Here is an 8,729-nt window from a genome sequence, read left to right on the forward strand (position 1 = left end):
TCTGCGTTAATGACGTAGCAGAGTTGTTCTGGTCTACTCAGACACGTGGCGGGCTGCTACTGATAGCTTATGCGGTTGTCCGAGCGAAATCGCTGTTCTTCAATAGTTTTCATCATGAAAATGGTTCACTACCCCTTTAGTGGCATTTAAACCTCTATCCTTCCTTACGTTCTCTCCTTACCTTCTTCCTTTCTTTCTTTGTCTTCTTGGCCCAAAGAATCCTTTCAACATTTTATTTGCATTCTTCAATGGCTGCACGTTCTTTGGGAAGAGATCTTACTGTCGAGGAGTGAGAATCTTTTCAGTTCCGATTCGGGTTTGTCTCCAAACACGGAGAGTGAATCCCCCTTTCTGATGCATCGATTTACAGTCCTCCCGAAGGAAAGGTTGGCATTCCGATTGCTCTATTCGAAGCAGGTCTGCGTGTGCCTACTACAGACTTCTTCAATCTGATTATCCAGAAGTATGGGTTTTCCGTGAGAGAGATGACCCTTATTGCTATAAATAACATAGTGGGTTTTGAACTCCTCTGTCATGCCCTAGGACGTCTGCCAACTGTCCCGACATTCAAGCACTTCTTCAATGCTTCTACTCAGTCGGGGACTTGGACCCTTTTCTCGTCGGCGGGGAGTCCCTACCCTTATCTACGACAAAAAGTATAAGAAGAACTGGCAGGAGAAGTTTCTATGGGTGAATGGCAATCTTGTGGTGCTTAGCTACCCAAGGACTAAGGTGTATGTGGACCATGCTCCAATGCTTTTCGATGCTGATAAAGAACTGGTTGATGCCATGGAAAAGGTCAACATTAATGGTGAGTACTAGCTAGATAGCTTCTTGGCCGCCGGGGGAATGAGCGGCGCTTGGAAGGATTGAGGGAAAATGCCTGAGTTTTTCGCCGAGAAAGAAGGTACGATGCTTCTCCTTTTGTTTTCTCTTATCCTCCCCACCCCTTTCTTTTTTTACTTGGTGGAAAATGAGTAATATTCATTAACAATTATTGTCTTTGCTTTGTTAGCAGGAGTGGAGGAGTTATATCTTTGGAGAAAACTCTTCAAGGTCTATTCGATGGTGAACTTTAATGTCGCGACGCCGAACTTCTAGAGACTCTTCCACCCCCTGTTTCTGGTTAAGGAAATCAGGTCTATCGTCGGCTCAAAAGGTGCTACTGGTGCCAGTGAGGATCCAGACTTGCAGGACATCATTGTTACTGGCACATATCAGAAAGATCCTACCCCTTATGGGTCCCCAAGGAGTCTTCATTGTGTCAAGAGGCGCGTTGCTTTCTTGGAAGCCTCTTCCGATAGTCATGCTGAGATGGTTAGAGCCCCCCTCTTCGCAAGAAACGTAATCTGAGTTTCTTGCTAGAGGGTTCCAAGAGTTCCACCTGTGCCACCCAATGAAAGTCCTCCGAAACTGTTGGAGGGGCACACAACAGGGTAACTGAACCGCCCAGTCGTACAGAGGAAGAACACATCAAGGAAACTAGTCCTGATCCTACCGCTGGAGGAGCCGAGGTAAAGACTGGGTCTTCGCCTCCCCAAGGTATTGTATCGATTGCTTATAGAAAACCAGGAACTGTTCCTCTTGCTGCAGGATCTCATTCAAATGCCTACTAGCCATCGTGGAGGTTAACTCCCCAAGACCTTGTGTCTGAGCACGACACTGATCTTGAGTGGTGTCGGGATGTCCTGATTGATAAGCACATGGTCGACGACCTTCGCTATGCTGCTGCCCAAGTGTCATCTTACCTGGTTTCAGCTGCTGAGCGCATCTCCAATATAGATGCCATCCAGTCTCATTCAGACAGGATGAGTGTTGAATGTGCAGAGCTGAAAGCTTAGGTGGCTAAGATGGAAGCTGAAAAGTGCAGCTGGGAAGCCAAGCAGGAGGTGATGTTTCTCGAGAAGGCAAACATAAAGGAACAAGTGATGAAGCTTGAGGAGGAGGTAAGGTGCTTGAATGATAGAGTTGGAGCCCTGAGTATGGAGAATGCCAGTCTTACTGAGTGAACGGCAGAGCTGGAGGTCGATCTGGTCGAGAAGAACACCGTAAAAGGAGTACTGGAGAAGGTTAATTCTGGATCCTTAGAGATGGGCTCAGCCGAGTGGTGGACAGGGTGATTGAGAGCCCCCAATTTCTCCAAGGTTTGGTTCAGGTTTAGGCGGCCTGCATGGCGGCAGGTGTGGAGTAGGGGAGAAAAGCTATAAGAGAGCAGGTGGTTGCCAAAGAGTTTGATCTATAGGTTGAGGTGGAAATGGCCACCAAGACCCAAGAAATGGGAGATGCCATGGCGAATTTCACTGAAACTGATTTTGCTGGTTATCTCTTCTTGGGCAGTTTGGATATGGCTAAGCTCTGTGATCTTTTCAAGATGCTCAGGGCAAAGGGTCGGGCCCAGGCCCAAGCTTTTCACCCAATGATGGTAACACCCCTGCCCATAATTAGCGTTGTGTTTCTTTGTTTGTTTTGATGTAACTCCTGTGAACAATATTTTTTATGCCTTTCTTTGTGTTTTGTCTTTGTTGCCCTTAGTGGCAGCCTTAAAGTCCGGGAGTCTGGCAATCTGACAATGTCCACTTTTTAATCGTTGGATATGAATGTATCTCACTACCACATATATTCTATCGTTTTGTTGCTTTGTGCATGGTTTATGTTGGCCATCACATAGTATTTATACATGGTTTACAAATATCCTTGGTTTTAGTTCTTTTCTTTGTGAACTCCTTGTGCTTTTCTAATGCCAGTCTTTGAGAAATTTGTTCTAATTTGCTGCTTAAAGACCCTAGGTGTAGCCAAGAGCATCATCTTGAGGCTTACCCGACAATGCTTTTCTCATTAGTGGAAGGTTATGACTCTTCTACACTCATGTTAGATGTTCTTTTGTATGTTTGCTATAATGTGATTGATGAACATGTTTTGGGGGAAAGGTTATGAACCTTTGTTATACAAACCCCATGGTTGCCTCCTTGTACCGATTTCGCTCGTGTGACGTTGGATGATCAGTCCTTGTTGTCAGACGGTAAACGTACACAACCTCTTTATCTTACTTTTCAAGCTTGAAAATAAGGAACATCTAAATTGCCCTTTCTGTGTTTTCTAGTTTTGTTGTTAGAGTGTTATAAGACTGAAGGTGGTAAAGTAATTTTTTCAGATTACATTTACAAGTCAAAACCAATATACAATGCCTTTGCTAGCATTGAACCTATCTTTAACACTCGTTTTAAGAATAAAAATGACTTATGCTCTGCGCATTCCAAGTTCTTGGAATGGCATGCCCGTCCTAAGCTTCTAGGGCATAAGCACCATTCTTATGGGCTTCCACAATTTTGTATGGTCCTTCTTAAGTGACATTGAGTTTCAACAATGGCTCGGCATGACTGGACTCGTTTTTCCTTAGCACCCATTCTCCAACTTTGAAATTCTTGACCCAGACTTGTCGGTTGTAATAGTTATCGGTGCGCGATTTATACATTACTTGGCGCATCTATGCAACCTCATGTTTTTCTTCGAGCATGTCCAGGTCTTGGTGTCACCCCTCTTCGTTGGCCGTTTCCTCGAAACTTTCTATTCGTAGGGAGCTTGCCACTATTTCCAAGGGGGACTGCTTCCATCCCATTAGTTAGACTAAATGGGGTTTCTCCAGTGCTTGACCTTGCTGTGGTACGATATGACCACAACACAGTCGGGAGCTCATCCACCCACACGAGCTTTGACTTGAGTGGCCTTTTCTTCAAACCATTGACTATGGTTATGTTTGATATCTCAGTCTGTTCGTTGGCCTGAGGGTGCACTACTGATGTGAACCGATGATGGATTCTCTTCTCTTCACACCACTTCTTGAAGGGACTTCCTTCAAATTGCATACCGTTATCACTTATGAGGACTCTAGGAGTGCATAAAAGATCCAAGATATTATTGGTTATGAACTTTATCATTTGCTTGCCAGTAACAGTGGCCAGCGGTTCTGCCTCTATGTATTTAGTAGAATAATCCACAACCACTAACAAAAATTTCACGCCCCCCAGCGCTGGTGGGAACGGTCCCACTATATCGATCCCTCATTGATGGAAGGGCCAAGGGATGGTGATGCTAGTAAATGACATGGCTGGTTGATTTTGGAAAGGAGCAAACTGTTGAAATTCTTGGCATTTCTTGGTTAGGGTTGCGGCGTCGTTGTACACATTTGGCCAATATACCCCTAGGCGGATTATTTTTCCTATGAGCACTCGAGCCCCTTTACGTGCTGTCGTGTCCCCATAATGACTTTCTTCTAGGAATGTATGCCCCTCTGTTTTAGAGATGCACTTTATCCATGGGCTTAAGTACCCTCTTCGGTATAGTTGGTTGTACCTGATTGCAAAATGTGACGCCCTGATTTTGAATTTTCTCGCCTCCTCTGGGTCATCCAGGAGCACGCCATGGCGCAAGTAATCGACATAGGGTTTGGTAATTATGGAGTAATCGATACTGTATTGACCTTTTGTTATCGATACTTCTCTCGGGGAGTACTTCAACTATCACTTTTTTGTTAAGTGGTCATATGAAGTAGAGGCTAGTTTGCTGAGAGCGTCTGACCTTGCATTCTTTCCCTAAGAGATTTGTTTTATTGATAAAATTTTGAATGTGTTAGTTAAGCTACGAACTGCATCTAGGTATTCTGCATCCTAGGGTCCTTTGCCTCATATGTTCCATTTATTTGGTTTGTGACAAGTAATGAATCACTTAGAGCCGCTAGTTGTTTTGCACCAACCTCCTTGGCTAGCCTCAGACCAACTAGGAGTGCTTCGTACTCCACCTCATTGTTTGATATTTGGAAGTCGAATTGAAACACGTTAGTGATCTCTTCGCCCTTGGAGCTTTATAGGATCAGGCCTGCGCTTGAGCCTTCCTTACTTGCTGCGCCATCGGCGTATAACTTCCAAAGTTCCTTGTAGGCTTCAAGCTCTAAGGGATCGACATATATTGTCATCGGCACTTGCTTAATTGTATCTAGAATCTCGACTTGGAAGTCTACGAGGGTATGGGCCTTGATGTTGGTCATGGGATGGTAATGGATATCATGTTCGCCTAGTTTGATGGCCCATTTAGCCAGACGTCCAGGCTTTTCCGGCCTTAGCAGCACTTGCTTTATCAGGTACCTCGTCAAAACATCCACCTTGTGGGCTTGAAAAATACCTCCGTAGCCGTTTGACAAGGTATACCAGGGAAAGGACCAACTTCTCTAAGGCCGGGTAATTGACCTCTGGTCCTTGCAGGGCCCTACTAACAAAATGGACGAGAACCTGCTTCCCTTCCCTCTACACTGCTAACATAGAGGAGATAGTTTCTTCGAAAGCTGCTAAGTACATTTGTAATGTATCCCCCAGTAATGGGCAAGCGAGAGCCGGTAGTTGGTGTAAAGCATCTTTTTGTTATTGCAATGCCGCATCTGCTTTTTCTGTCCATTCGAACTGCTTTTTGTCTAGGCACCCTTTAAGTGTTTGGTATAGAGGAAACACTTTTTCTGCAAATTTGGAAATGAATCTTCCCAATTCCATCAGCCTATCATTGATATCTTGTACACCCTTGAGGTTGTGGAGAGTTTTTGACTCAAGGAATTCCTGGATTTTGGTGGGGTTGGGCAGAATCACTTCCTTGGATATCTAATTCCCAAGGAATTGCACTTCCTCCACCCCAAAAGTACACTTAGTTGGGGTTTAATTTCATATGCGATTTGGCTAGTGTTTTGAATGTTTCTTCCACATTGTTGAGCAATGTCTCTTCATTATGACTTTTAACTACCATCTCGTCGACGTAGACTTCAATGTTTCTATCGATTTGATCGGCATATATCTTATCCATTAGCCTCTGATAGGTAGGACCCACATTTTTGAGCCCAAACTCATTTTCCGATAGCAAAAAGTGCCCTTCTCGATGTGGAAGGCAATTTTCACCTCGTATTCCCGTTTCATATGTACCTGATGGTTGTCCTTGCATGCATCAAGGAAACATTTGAGCTGAAAACCTTCAAGCGAATGGACTTTCTGATCAATCTCCGGGAGAGGGTAACAATCCCTTGGACATGCATTATTAAGATCTGAGTAATCAATGTACATTCACCATGACCTGTTAGCTTTCTTTACCATGAAGAGATTTGCTATCCATGCCGGTAACATTTCTTCCCTGAGCATGCCAACATTCAGCAGGCCGACCCCTTCTGTGTTTATAGCCTTGTTTCGGTCTTCTGCATGACCCCTCTTCTTTTGTTTAACCAGATTGCTTCCAGGCATGATATTAAGGCTATGTTCTATAACCTGTGACATCCCCCATTTCTTGGCCAGAAAAGACCGATTTAGTTTATGCTTTTAAAATAAAATTAGAGAAATCTCTCCAATAAAAATATGCGGAATTGGTCCCAAAACAAAATATAATAAAAATCTATCAAAGCATTTCTTAAAGAAACGTATTTTTCATTTTACAAAACTCAGGATGTCCACATTGATACAGACCAAAAGCATAAACAGTATATTATAGACCTTACAACAGATATTTACATCTAATGACCTATATGTTGGATAAGGTGTCTAAGTCCATAACTATTTCTGGTATGTACTTGACCCGACCCGGCATGGTCCATTTGGGTTGCATGGCACCATGCAATTGGATAGACTAAATGAGAGAAATAACACTTGTGGTTTATTAATATATTATAAGTTCTAATATATTAGTAGTATTATTTAATTAGTTTGATCAAGAATTAATTTAGAATTAATTAAGTGATCAAAAGATAACTAATTAAATATATGGGTTGATTATGTAAATCATCCATAACTTGAATAGTGGGCTAAGAGGCTCCATGGATTATCAAGTTGGGTTCCACCCATAGGATGCTCCATGGGAGTTACAAACCCATGGGTCATGGAAATGAAAAGCCATGACACATTAAGGTTTACATGGTGTAACCCTAGATGTGTCAACACTATATTCTCCACCAAAATCGGCTACACATAAGAAACAAGAGGGCTAGGCCGATTTTAGAAGTGTGTATTCTCTCTAAAGTCATTCCAAAAGCATTTGGTGTTGTGTGAAGCATTTGAGGCATCACACTTGGGGTGCTAGGCTCACAAGGTTTCAAGGATCATAAGCAACAACAAAGTATGTTATTCTATCTTTCATTCAAGTTAAAAATTGTTCCCCATGTATGCTAGATAGGAATATAACCTTGGAATTCAACTTTGCATGATAATTAGATAAACATAGATCCAAGGTTATTAGGGTTGCATGTACACTTAGGAAGTGTTAGAATGCTCAAAACCCATCACTATAATCCAAAAATCCCTCTTCATCATCCAACTATGCTCTAGGTCCACTACCGGTAATATAAAAAGCTGAGTGGGTCAGGCTTGGGAGCCTGGTGAGCATATATGGTTTTCAACCCACAATAAATAAATTTATTAATTTCATCAACCAACAATAAATTTATTAATTTCATCAACTAACAATATCCCTGATTACCCATTCCCGTTTCCTCACTTTACGTCCTTAAACACCTATCACAAGGGACCTAGTCTAAGGATCATCAACAGGGTGACAACACTGCTTAGGGGATTCCTCAACAATACATGTCAAATAAGGAAACCATGGGGGGATGGAGTACACCTGGTGAACACTAAGTTCAAACAGCGTTCCACTAGACTGTCTAGAATAGTCCGTGATCGTCATCTATACTCCGCTAGATGACTGGAACAACACCAATATCTATGCCTCTCATCATTTTAACGCACATAAACTATTTCATCTACCCATGTTATACCCAACATATTTGAAGATAAAAATACATATTCAGTTTAAATCATTCTAAACATGTACAAAAACTTCATTCAACATCCATATCAAATAAACAAACAATATTTATACACATAGCACACATTTTATAGAAAATACTTCGTATCTATGTGTAAGATGAAAGTGACCACACACTCACTTGATTTGACGATAATCGGGCAGCACTTTGTCTCTTAAAACGATCGTTTCCGATAAAACCGGGATGTTTTTTAAAAAACCGGGCTTCACGTGAGCAGAGTTTCGACTCGAAAGCTCTTTTCCTCGGGATTTTTGGGTTCTTCGAGCTTTCTTATGATGCTAGGATAGTATTTTAGGGCTAGGGGTATTTATTGTAACTTAAAAGAAAGTATAGGGTGGGAGGAGTGAAATTTTTTGTAAACAAAAGTTGGATGGTCTCGCTCATTATTTATAGTGGCTAGACATTTGAGTTACGCTGGGCGTAATTCTATGGTACGCGGGGCGTACTGCTTCTTCAACCAGTACGCTAGGTGTACATCATGGTACGTGAGGCGTACTGAAGGATTATCTCGGACGCGTCAAGGCTACGAACACGTGTCCACCATGCAATGGAGTAGGCTACAAGGCCAATTATGGATCGTGAATCAAAAGTAAGCTAGGCGTACATATCTCGTACACTGGGCGTACATATTTATACGCTAAGCGTACCACTTGGTACGCTGGGCGTTCTTCCAACCTCGAAGTTTGTGTCTGAATTTTAAAAAATTCGTATCTTTCGCATATGGGCTCGGTTTTTAACATTCTTTATATCCACGCGTAGATGAAATTATGCTCTACAACTTTCGTTTAGACTCCGTCGGCTAATTCTGACTTTATTTTTAAAGTTATATTTTAACAGGCCGGGACAGGAAAAGTCCGTTAAAAATTCATAACTTCTTCATCCGACG

Source organism: Lactuca saligna, chromosome 9, assembly GCF_052625555.1.
Source record: "Lactuca saligna cultivar CGN05327 chromosome 9, ASM5262555v1, whole genome shotgun sequence".
In the NCBI taxonomy this organism is placed as follows: domain Eukaryota; kingdom Viridiplantae; phylum Streptophyta; class Magnoliopsida; order Asterales; family Asteraceae; genus Lactuca; species Lactuca saligna.